Source organism: Aplidium turbinatum, chromosome 3 (assembly GCF_918807975.1).
Source record: "Aplidium turbinatum chromosome 3, kaAplTurb1.1, whole genome shotgun sequence".
Taxonomy (NCBI): domain Eukaryota; kingdom Metazoa; phylum Chordata; class Ascidiacea; order Aplousobranchia; family Polyclinidae; genus Aplidium; species Aplidium turbinatum.
In genome coordinates, this window is record NC_137474.1 from 33377009 (window position 1) to 33390615 (window position 13607).

Genomic DNA, 13607 nt, shown 5'->3' on the forward strand with positions numbered 1-13607 from the left:
TAATTTAAGATGTAGTAGTTATCCAATAACAACAACTAGTCAAAACATTAAATTCCAGTTTTGATCTGAAAATGAAAAAGACTTAGCTTGATCTTTTGCAATTTTTTATTGAGCAAAAAATAAGTTTACAGTGCCAGAAGAGTATAAATTAAAGTTTGAAGCTTTACTGGGCCTATCCCAGTCAGGAAATTGAGTGAAATTTGGGACATAGAATGGTCAATCAAAGAAAAGCTATTTATTTTCTAGAAATCTGGCAATGACAACTTTTCGAGTTTTGTGTTCATCGCTTCACCATAAAGATTTCTTACTCCAAAAAACATTTAGGTCCACTCTTTAAGTTTTTCTAAATTCAAAGATTAAAAAAATATCCAGTCAGTTTTGCCTTAAAGCCCTAAATTGCTTTTTTCACCAGTGTTGTACGCGTCAATGAAATAAATTGACGGCGTCAGCGTCAGCGCTAATTTCTAGCGCTATGTTAGCCAGGGTATTACAAAACGAAAGTATAGGCTACGACTTCTTACGAGTTTGGTTTTTGAGACTGTTTCAAGCTGCGAAAGACGATTTCGTCTTTTCTCGACTCAGATTAACCCAGGATACGATAAACAAACTTGAAACTGCATAATTAGATAGAGGAACAGCTGCCACAGAAAAACATTGTTCATTGCTATCAGTCTGAAAGTCAAAACGTCAAACAAAATTTAATTGTAATTATTGTGAAACGAGATTTTCCATGAAAACGAAAAATGGCGCATAGCGCGTGACGCTTAAAATCGGCGAAATAGTTGACGGCGCTATCACTTCCGTCAACTAACAAATAAACCGACGGCGCTAGCCTCAGCGTCAACGTACAACACTGTTTTTCACAGTCGTATCTTATCACTTAGTAGGCTACCTACCAAAAATTTACTCGTTTTGAGGTGTGTTGAGCATCACACCATCACACCATCACACCATATCAACCTAATTATTTCACCAAATGGTCTATGATTCACAATAAATAGACAATGGGCCATTTAGAACAATATAAAGTAGGCTACATCCGCTACAAGGTGTAAAATGTAAAATGAAAAGTTCACTGACAGTGCAACCTTTACAACACCACGATCAAGGCCTGATTAAGGCTCATAGGGGCCCCTATTGGTAATCGCTTTCGATACAGAGCAGCAGTGCTCAACTGAATCCTAGCATAGCAAGTAACTTTTCAAGTAGCAAATGTGCCCAAGACCATGCAAGCATTAATAATATTATGCCTCGGTGGGCATCTCAGCGTATGCTAGCATGAAATTCTACATTAAAAGTGAAATAACAGAAGTATTGTGTACAATGTACAACGTTTAACACCATTATGGAAGAAACTAGGTAACTATACAATTATACAAGGTTACAGTAGTCGGTGGGATGGCGCAACGGATAAGGCGTTGGCTTTCCAATTATGCAAACCTGGTTCGACTCCCGGCTCCAGCTGGTTGTTGAAAAAACACCGCTCACCTCTACCCAGGGTGTAATAAATTGGGTGGGCATAGTTGCTGAAGTAAAGGCGGTCGAGAGAAAGGAACTGGCCAGTGGCCACCCTACTCTCCTTAGTGCCGAAGGCTGAAATAATGAGAACCTAATCTTCTCATTCCCCAAAGCTCAGTATCTAAGTATGGGACCTTTACTTTACAGTAGAATTAACCAAACATAACGTTAGGCTATACATTATAACAAAAAATAACGTAATACAGTAATACAATCTTCTTCTTCAATTGCCTTGCCTGAACCAGGCGTCGACGGCCTCAGATGAATAATTAGACCAAATGTTCCTATTATATGTTGCATGGATGATTGTTTCTGTTTTGTCGTTAAATTGTTCCAGATGAGTTTGTCTTTGTCTGCCAGGTGCCCGCTTTCCAAAAATTTTACTAGTTAAAGAGAAATGCTCCAGTTTTTGCTTTCTTATTACATGGCCGAGAAATTTATATTGTCTGGTTTTCATACTTTTTAACAGAGTTCTGGTTTGGTTCACTTGGTGTAGAATTTCTTTATTTGTTTTCTTTGCCAGCCATGAAATGCGTTGCATTCCACGGAAGCACCACATTTCAAAAGCATTAATCTTTTCTGCAATTTTTGTTGAAATATTCCAGGTTTCAGAGTTGTAATGAAAAACAGGATAAATATAGCATTTTAAAACTCTAGATCTTGTTTTGAAAGAGATATTTTTATTGCAAAGAATTGGTTTCATTTGTTGGAAGCTTGCTTTTGCTTGGGCTGTTCTTATGTTGAGCTCTGTTTCGTCTCTTGCATCCCAATTCACCATAATATCAAGGTATTTGAATTTTTGGACCTGTTTCAAAAAATAAACAGTTATTACAAAGTCACAAATTGTGATTCAGAAAACATTCTACATTGCACCATGGCCGGATTTAGCTGATGGGGGGCCCGGGGCACTTTTAAATCGGTGGGCTTCTGTGCAAAATATTTTCGCGCCTGCGGCGCGAAAGCCCACCTCTACGTCTACAGTAGCATTAATCCAGTACTGCACAGCATTTTTTTAGAAACTTCAAAAGCTGAAAGAAAGAAAAAATAACACAAAATCACATTTTTTCCACGTAGGGGGGCCCTTCAAATGTCGGGGGGCTTGGGGCACCTGCACCCTCCGCCCCCCCTAAATCCGGGTCTGCATTGCACAGCCTTTAGCCCAGCACTCTTCCACCTTTTTGTCATCGCAAAATCTCTTATGATCTCATCTCAAAATCTCAAAATCTCATTTGCTTTCGCGTTTGCAACGGAACTCTCACCATCAAAAAGCAAAATCACTTACTTGCAAGCTGCTTCGCCTGCTTCCTGACCGACATATGGTTCACATGATCATGGAACTTGTCAGGAACCGAAGCTTCACCCTCACCACCGGTAGCTCACGGCGAAGCAGACTGAGACGCCTGAAAAACGGCGTCCCACAGGGATCGGTCCTGGCTCCACTTCTTTTCAACATCTACACCCACGACCTGCCAACTACGGTCTCCGCAAAATACGCTTATGCGGACGACCTGGCAATTCTCCATTCCACAAAGTCGTGGGAAAATCAAGAAGACACCTTGAGCCAGGACATGAAAACTCTCTCAGCGTATCTCCAGACCAGGTTACTGAAACTCAGCGAAACCAAAACTGTGGCAGCAGCTTTCCACCTTCACAATCGGGAAGCTGATCGTGAGCTACACGTCCAGAACAACGGAAAATCTATGTCCTTCTGCCCCGAACCAAGATATCTTGGAGTGACACTGGACAGATCGCTCACATACCGTCACCATTTGGCGTTACTGGGCAAGAAACTCACATCCGCGCTGCGCTACTCAAGCGCCTGGCAGGTTCTAGCTAGGGGGCGAGGGCTGACACTTTGCGTATAGCAGCCTTGGCCCCTGTCAACTCTTCAGCAGAGTACTGTGCACTTGTTTGGTGTCGCAGTGCTCACTGCCACAACATCGACACTGCCATAAACAGCGCCCTGCGCACAGTGACCGGATGCTTGCGTCCCACACCATTGGACAATCTCCCCATTCTCGCTGGCATCCAACCCGCTGAGCTTCGTCGCGACGAAGCCACTCTGTCCCTCGGTCGACGGGCACTGGAGCCTAACCACCTTCTCCACCACAAGATCTCTGCTCTCTCAAATGAGCACCCCGTCGAATGAAATCAAGACACCCATTCGTGCCAGCTGCTCAACTTCTTATCAACGAAGCTGATGCACAAGACATCTCTGCTTGGGCGGACCATGAATGGAGTTCTGAATGGAAGTCAATCGCCACCAGACTCTATTCGTTCATCCCCGACGCCGACACACGCCCCATCGGTCTAACACTACCAAGACAGGCATGGGTGCGCCTCAACCGTCTCCGTACGGGTGTCGGGCTTTTCCGCTCAACCATGCACCAATGGGGAATGGCCTCTTCCTCTTCCTGTGAATATGGTGCCGAGGAACAGACCGCAGACCACATCATCAATGACTGCTCCATCTTCAAGCCACCTAACGGAGTGGAAGGTCTGCTTGTCATAGATGATGAAACCAAAGACTGGCTGCTCTCTAGTAGCCTTCCAGTGTAGTCCGGGAACATCGTGAATCTGGGGTGGTAAAAGGATAGACCTTCGGCCCCTCACTCTCACACGACGACGACGAGTATAGAAACGATTAACAACAGTCAACCATTCAAATCTACTCTGACAGCTAAAAGAACAATTAACTGATCTCACCACTTAAGTACACAGTACACCAGTAAGTAAACCATGCGGTACTGATCTAATGTTAATCTCGATTCCATGACAAAAAATCTCTGTTCTTATGTTCACACATATTCAGAAATAATGAACTGTCCCATAGGTAATGGTGTCCCATCGATAGCACATCTCTCCTATGCCTAAACTACATGATGTCCGGTACGTTTTGGAAATGGCCTGTATGAAAATGCTTGATATAGTCTCATAAATACCAGATAATGCTAAAGATAGCTGTAAAATTAGTACCGTATGCAATGACTCAACAACACCTGGCACAGCCTAAAACGTACATTGATCTCTCAAAATGCTCGACATTCCCTAACAATGCTAGACACACGTTAAGCAATACCTGAATTGTTATCCAACCTTTTAATCACTGTTGTTTTTTTTCTGTTTTTTTCAAAGTGTTTCTCATGCAGTTTTGTTTTCATTTACCTTCTGCTTTCCCATACTTAAGTTACATGGTAACTTCACAATGCAGCTACCTACAAACACCATGTATCATGTTTGCGGTCACACGTTTCACAGCACAAAACAAACAATTTGAAATGTAACATATTAACTAGCGTGCTTGGGTGCCGAATAACACTGATTAGATTTTTGATCTCACAAAAATGGATGAAATAAGCCATAGCAAAACCAGGAATCCATTAAAACTCCACTGACATAGTTAATTCTAAGATGCAATGATAACCATTTTGTGCAGCGATAAACTGCAAAATGCGCAGTGATAAAACAAGGTGTTTTTGGAAGAATAATAAACGGTACATACAAAACACAAACCAATGTCTTTTATGTCGTCAGTTTCAATTTTTCGTAAAGATGATAAAGGTGCGATTTCAGAGAAAACAGAAACAATTCAACGCAAATTTTTGAGAACTTAACTTCCTCATTCCTGAGTAAGATACTACTCAATGTACAATTGTATATTGACATGACATCGGTTTCTTGATTTAAACTAACCTGAAAACCTCTTTTGTGTTTTTTAAAAGTTGTTCGTGATGTGACATCACATTAAAACGGTTTTAATTAAACCAATCAAGCGCTTCGACTGGCTCAAAAGACATGTTTTAAAAGTATTTTTTCATGTTTTTCATCTGTTTTACTTTTACTTAAAAAATACAACTTGATTGGGAATCACCTTTTCTCATTTTCACAAAAAATAATTGGATTTTACAGAGTAGCCTAAATGAAGCTGTGATGCATAGCAAGCAAAACGAAGTGCGAGGTAACCTGAAAAACCGCTTTTGCTTAACCCTCTGTCTACCGTGGGGTTCAATGGACCCCAAAACAAATTTCGCTCTGCGATTTCTCAGGACATATGCGATATTGATATACCTTGAATTTTCACAGCTTTGCTTGATCTTTAGGACGATATAATAATTATTGATCTCAAACAAAATTTGGTAGCATAGAAAAAACTAATAGCATTTTGTACCGTGGGGTCCAACGGACTCCAAGCCTGCTGCATTCGAAGTAATCTTGTATCACAACAGCACTAAAAGAGTAGTCGACACTATTGACAGAATTTTTAGGAAATACAGTTCCAAAAGAATGACGAGAAGATGGCCGATAGCTCTATTTTACAATATAATCGATGTCACTGCTGTCAATGCTTTTGTGATATGGCATCAATTGTAAGGCCAAAATAGCAGCACAGCATTGAAGCCTGCATGCATGAATGAGAAGAAAATTTTAGATCCAACTAGGAAAAGAGCTTGCTGGATTACCAGCTTTGACTTCAATATCATCAATAAATCTAACTCCGCAACAAAATAAAAGAAACAGCTGTTGAAGATCACACGCCAAAATCAAAGAAGGCTAGATGCCATTTTTGGGAAAGATACAAAGCTAAAAATGCAGACAATTCTGTACTACTTGCAAACTCAACGTTTGCCAGGAACATTCGTAATTCATTTGCAATGAATGCGATAATAATATATAAACTCACAATATTTCTTGTGAACTAATATGCAGGCCTAATATGCGTTTTTTATCCAAATCCAAAAGCCAAATCTCTCAATGCTTTGACCATTGCTCAAGAATAGACCAATTCCTTATCAGTTTGGTTTGTGCATGGGCTACTGTATGACTTGTTTGTTAAATTTCGAGTATTTTTGGTTTTTCTACATGGTTTATAAGTTATGATTTTTTAAGTGTGTTACGTCCTTTCCTATTGAGCTTTAATTTCATCATCAAAGCTGATTTTTTTTTTGTCCAAAACAAGTACTGGGAAATTTGGGGTCCAATGGACCCCAACGGTAAAACTTATACATATACATTTTTTTTCGGTAGACAGAGGGTTAAGTTTGCAATTTTATAGTTTTCATGCCATATGGCATTATGTAGGCCTAACTGTTTGCTAAAAAAATGTGCAGTGATGATAATTCCTTAAAATTAAGAATGCCACTGTGCAAACAGTTTGAGAATCACTCATTAAATCTGTTAAAACCAAACGTGTTGTATGATATGCCTATATAGACCTATAGTATAGCATTGTCTTCTACACCTATTTCTTCAATTTTATGTGTTTCTTTTATCTCTTTTTCATCTTCATTGCCTTTGCAATTTGTCTCATTGCTTCCTTTCTGCATTTTATGAACAAAGATCATGTGTGCTTGACAATGTCAATTTTCCGTTTTTGTGTTATTATGGCTCTGTTGCTTTTTTACGGTTTTCTTTACTACACCATTCTTCCACCACCAAGTCTTCTTTCCGTCTTTCTGCCAGCACGTTTTCTTTTCTTTCGCGTTGTGTAGCTTCTAAGTTTTCTTAACCCTTTGCTTTGTTGACTTGTTTTGTTTTCGTGGCGATGGTCACAAGTTAATCAACTGAACAGTTGTCTACTGTTTTTTTTTGTCTACTAACAGCAGCTTAATCAGATATCTTCCTCACATGCCTACTTGCTATTTCTTTCAGAATTTTTCTCACCCAGTTGTTGATCTCGTGATTTATTCTCATACGAACGTGTTAATTTTATAACCGTATAGTAGGCTATGTCGTGTCAAGTAGGCTACTAGCTAGCTAAATCGGTGTTTGTTGTCTTTAGAATACCTCTAAAAGGCAAACTCTGTCTTTGTGTTAACATATTATTACGTTGCCTTTACTGACATAAAGCTTGCATTTAACCAAAAATTAAATCTCTCCACAAAGCTGGTTTTCCATCAGATTGTACAAAAATAATTGCATTTTTTTGCAGTTTATTATTCTATCCAGACAAACATGCTTATTAAATGAATTTCTGTCAGTTTTCAGATTCGAAATTAGGTCTACAGCGGATTGACGCATGATAGGGAAACACAAATACGCTTTGCTTGCTTCATAAAAGCTATACATAGCCTACTGTAGATCCAGCTCCTTTAGCAAACGGTTGTTATCCGCTTGCTTGTTTCAACTTAAGTATATCATTTGGAGTTATCATTTACCATGTTCTTTAAATAACACAATTTCTTTGTGCTTGCTACATCAGTGTAATAGTTCAGCGAAGTGAACGTTTATTTGCTTTTTAAAGTATAGTAAACAAGATTCTAGTATGTTTATATTAACTGCATTACTAAAGTGAGCTGTTTAATGTTAATTCTGGTGTCCGACAAATTGTTCGTAAAGCAATTGTTCGTAAGCAATTGTTCGTAAAACAATTGTTCGTAAAATTAATTCTTCGTAAAACAATTCTTCCTAAAGCATTTTTTCATGCATGCAGTTAAAATTTGATGTATACGAAGCAATGCTTTACGAAGAATTGTTTTACGGATTTCATTTTACGAAAAACAGTTTACGAACAATTGCTTTACGAACAATTGCTTACGAACAATTGTTTGACGAACAATTTGCCTATAACCGTTAATTCTTAATCATAAATTGAGAAAGGTTATATTAAATGTTTCTTGACCATTTGCTACTTGAAAGTTTGCATTCTATATAGATAAGATGCACTAGTAGAATCATTTGTTATATGAATGTCACAACTTCATTCATTCAGATTATTGTTTGTGGCCTACGGATTTATCGCTTCAAGCACTGCTGGCTTCGGTGAGCCGACTGAACTGTTTCCTACGCCAACTCTGCTTTAAATTGAAGTATATCTGCGCACTAAATTAGGTAAACGACTTTGTAACCTTGTACCACTTGAAAATTCTGGCAAAATAAACTTACAGAATTCAATACCGTGTTCAGTTCAATCGGCCTAGCTTGTGTTCTCTGTCCTGTTGGAGGCCCCAATACAATATACTGTGTATACCCAAGTGACGCCTCTTTAATCCGATCCACTTTTTGGTGCCACTGAGAAAGACATTCTCTGACGTAGAATTTGGGCAAACATTCTACAGAATATTAAACTCGTGCAGTTCTTGCCTCTTTTACATGCTTTTTGTACATCAGTTTTTTTAGCTTTCATACTTCTACTCTGCCCAGCCTACCCTTGCAATTTAGTGGCAACAAGTTTTCTACAGCAAATTATATCAATTGCCATTTCTTGACGCCTGAATTTATCGAGTACCTGAGGTTTTTTTAAGTAGCCTGTATTTGATAGTTTAAAAATTTACTTTACTAATAAATGTAAAGATTGTGTTAAACATGCCTTTTGAATATGCCCACATTGTCCAGCATTCCTTGTGAAAACCACAAGCACACATAATTATAAGTGGAAACAGAAAAATCAGCAACCTCTCAAGAACATTGAGCTCCACACAAAGCGAAAATTACATGACTTTTAAAACTTTCTTTTTGCGATTTCAAAGATATGCCAAATAGGGCCTAAAGCATTACTACTCAGTGAAAGAAAAACATTTAAGTCCTCCCCATTAGCTCAGTGGTTTAAGCGCTGGATTCATGATCACGACATGCTTGTTCGGCTCTTGGGGTGTGCGCTTGAGCAACGCAATTCAGGACTGCTCTCCATTCAGCAGCAACTGGTGAATAGAATGATTCCCGGCAACAATATTTCAGCAACAATCGGATACTTCACTCTGCCAAACTCGGTAACAAGCCCTGCGTTAAAACTCAAAAGTTTCTACAAGTATGGGAAAATACCAGGAATAACCTATAAAAGGCTTTGTTAGTCCGAAGATAAAGATTCAAAACCAACCAATTAAAGTTGATTTTGATTGCTTTAGTTTTTCATTTTTCAGACTGACTTGGCTTCAATTTTTGTTTTTGAATTCTTCGGATTGGTTAGTTGTTTGGTGACGTAATTGATCAACATGACAAACAAATGAAACGAGCTTAACTTTAAAATTCAAACGCTGGCAAAGAGTAATTTTTTTGTCAATTAGTGAAAGTTGTTTTTTTTTTTAGAAAAATCGTGCCAAGAAATGATTGGAATACGCTATGTCGAAAATAAAAAATGCATAAACAAGGCAAAAATTTGTTACTAGACTATAGGACAATACAATCAACCAAGATGGATCGAAAATACAAATAATAGTAAAACATGATTGTAATTATTATAATCATGTTTTATTTTAGTCCCATTGCAACATCATACGGTACACTGCGATCACAGATTCGATACAACACACGACAGAAAGCACTATCGAAGGGACATATTAGTCTTCGAGTCAGCAGCTGATCCCCTTGTTTTGGCATGCCTTTAAGTGTCTTTGACGAGACATAGTCACTCAAGAAATTAGATTGGATAAAATTAGATGTTAGAGGTACGAATATGTCAACGAATAAAAATCGAAAGAAAAACATGGAGTTGTACCCCCTCAAACATCTGTCAGATTGGCCCATGAACCAAGAGAAAGACTCATAAGGATACAGATTGATTAAGGCTATATAACTATAGCAGATTTTAACAAGTTAAAAAATCAGCAACCTCTCAAGCACATTTAGCTCTTTATGAAGCAAAATTACATGACTTTAAAAACTCTTTTTCATGGTTTCAAAGATAATGCCTAATAAGGCATTAGGCTATACCAGCTTAAATAGGAAAGGTTGAGACACTTTAGACAAATTTTTGAATTTTAGCTGCTACATGAAAAATATTGAAAGTGGAGATAAACTTTTTCGTTCATTGTATTACAAAAAAACTGAAAAAACGTGTTGTCAAGTACATTTAAGTGCCGAGCAGGAGTAAAATTTAAGCAATTTCTGAAGTCTACGGACTTTTGGGTTTTCATAACAGGATTTTGATTGCTGACAGGCTTTCAAACACACGTCTACCGATTCAGAGGCGGATATAATACAGCGTCTTACCACTAAATTACCGACACGAGTGTCAGCGAAATGGCTCTTTAGCGTCATAACAGTTTTTACGTGGCAACAAACAATAAGCAATTTTTAACAGAAAAATATGATTTTGTGCGTGCTACCAAAGACAAAATAGCTAGAATCGAAAGTGAGTTAGTGGCGATATTTCAGAATGATTCAAAGCGTTAGGTGATGCACAAGCTTTAGTCGTCGCTGCGTTGTGTGGATTCATCTGTGATGCTGTGTGGCCATCTAAGAACCCACGCTGACGAATTTGACAATGTTAAAATAATTATATAACATTATGTGACACGTCTTTTACTTTTGCGGACAAGATTAATAAATTTGATAAGCAAGTGAAATCTACAATGGACCAAATTAGTTTACTTATTAGGCCATCGATTCAAAACTTCGATTAAACCAGGGTTTTTGGTCAAAGATGGGCAAGTTTTTGCCCCATTTAAAAAGTTCAGCAACGGAGAACCCACTGTTAAAAAAGCTTTATCTCCAATCCGACGTAGAACTTGGGGCAATTGATCACAGCTCGCGGCAGGCACCGTTTTGCTTTGCCTTTCCATGAGCATGGCTACATAATTTGAAAGCAGTTTTCCAGCTTATAATCTTTACTAAATCTTGTAAAAAAATAAGTGATGACACTGTAGCACCTAAACCCAACGAACATCATTATTTAAAACAGTTTATTTGATGCACATCAGCCATGTATCAAAATAAATCAAACTTGGGAAATTTATATAGCCAAATGTAGCCTCAGAGCACTGCTAGGAAATACAGTAGAATATCCTTGATGTTCGTTGATGATATCCTTGATGTTTTAAAGATAATGAAATACCACAAGTCAAGTTTATTGCTGCTTTTGGGTAAACTATCTTCACTAATTAAACATATATAAACATTAGTCCGCATGGTTATATAGCAGATAACATAACGCATGTATAGAATCATCATAATTTTGTTTGCAAGATAGCGTAATAGGCTATATTCTTGTCAGGCAATTTTTTTAAAAAACTGAAATCAGAACTAAATTTGTTTCACGGTGTGTACTAACCGCATGTATTACGTTGTTCTGAGGTAGTTGGAATGTGATCTTTGAACTTCACGCCTGAGTGAAGCTTACTGAGGTTCAAAGAAAGGAGTCAGCTATACAATATACCAAGAATCAACCGCAAGCATAAAGTTGTCTGCTTGACTCATCAACTCAAAAAGTTACAGAAAGAGAACAACAAAATAGCAGTTAGTAGTGGAGGTTAGAGTGTAGCATATAGCCTACTGTACATTGAGGTTGTACACTACAGGTTACAGAATCATCATGCTTGCAGAGGCTAAGCCTTGAACATATAGGCGGACAGGTATAAAAGTACGTCATGAAGTCAAGCATTGCAATAAACTTCTGGCTCAAAAGTTTTAATAATTCGATGAGCTGAAATGGTAGTGCTTCACCAATCATGTGAAAAGCTAAATTAAGCATTGCAAATGCATATAAGCATTTTTTGTCAATTTCAAGTAAAATGTAGGATAATTGCGACCATACCCGTTACCAGCGTAGCTGTCTTGTAACAAAAAATAAGTTTGAAACAAGAACAAAACCTGTTTTTTAAGTTTCATAAAACTTCTAATACAAGCTTTCTGCGTTTGCGTTTAAATTGGATATGCAAGCCCAATATGCTTGTTCTAAGAATCAGATGCAGTAGCAGTAGTACCGTAGTCCAGTTTTAATCTGGTGATGTACCTTTTGCAATTTTCTAATAGCCTACTTCTATCAATACAAAGCCTTTGCATGGTCACAATGAGGAATTTTCACATCTGATGTGATTACGATGCCCCGGGCGTTTTTATCACGAGATAGAAGTATTTAACAGTTTTTGGTGGCTAGCGATTCGTGCGATTCGCTGCTTTGACCAGTAATAAGAATTCCGATTCTGTATACACATTACACAGGTATGAAAGTTGAACTGATTTTGTGTTGTTGTAACCATCTTGTATGTAACTTCAAAGCATAGTTTGTTTTTTATGAGTTCAGGCAAATCATAAGTTATCAAATAGAGAAAGTTTTGAAATTAGTGCAGCAGCTTCCGTCAACTCACGTGGGCATGAAACTTAGTAGGTAGGCTATTAACACAATGTAGCCTACTGTAGCCTACTGTAGAACAAACCACAGAAATCTTTGGTTTTACTTCAGTTTATATCGTAGGCTAAGTACGCTACTGCTGAAGGTTAAGCACTTGCTTTAATCAAGTAATCACCAGTCCTCTCTAGGACCTTCTGAATGAAAGCTAAACGATAGTCCTTTAGATTTCATCACCATTTAATTTCAATGTTAAGTTTGGCTTTCCTCACAAAAGAGTTACTGAAAAAGTTATTGAGTTTCTAATAAAAATCAAAGTAACAAAACCTTTGTATTATGTCAATTAGAATTGTAAGGAGCAACTCCACAACTTGTGTTTATCCAATCGATAAATGACGAAATCAGAACACGTTTGAGCAGCCCAGACAACAAATTAGATGTTCAAAACATTTATTCATTGTCAACAGACGACGTTGAGTCAATGTGAAAAACGACTGATTTGTTGTCTGGAAAGTTACGCAAGATCTGCCAAGCGTGTATCGAAATTGGTTTTTGGAACTGTACAGTGTACAATGTTGCCACCTATCTACATGAAAAAAGTTTCTGTTTGCTAAAGCTGACCAAGCAGTTTGACAATAACGATGACAGCTTGCGTCAGCGCATCGCTGTATGAACTACACGCAGTTGGTAGGCAAACCATGTTGGTTTCAAATGACCAATTCGACTAAAGACTCAAATGAAAATGTAACCTAATCAACGTATTTCGTGTTTAGACTTCCGTTGTGAAAATAACAATCATTTCATTTTACACTCATTATGAAACATATCATACAGGAATTAACAGATGCAACAGCAGCGAAAGCAAATGGTCAAATGCTCCCATTTTTCATTGAGTGTCTTGCTAAAATACAGTCACGTTGTTTCGAGAGGTGTCGAATCGACGCCTTTCTGTTTAAAATTATCATTTTTACATTGATTCAACATTAAATCAATATTAAAATGATGAATTTTGTTGTCTGGGCTACGTTCAACACGAAGTCAACCAAAAGTTGCAATTCTTCTGCGTTTATTGTTTTCACAGATTTTT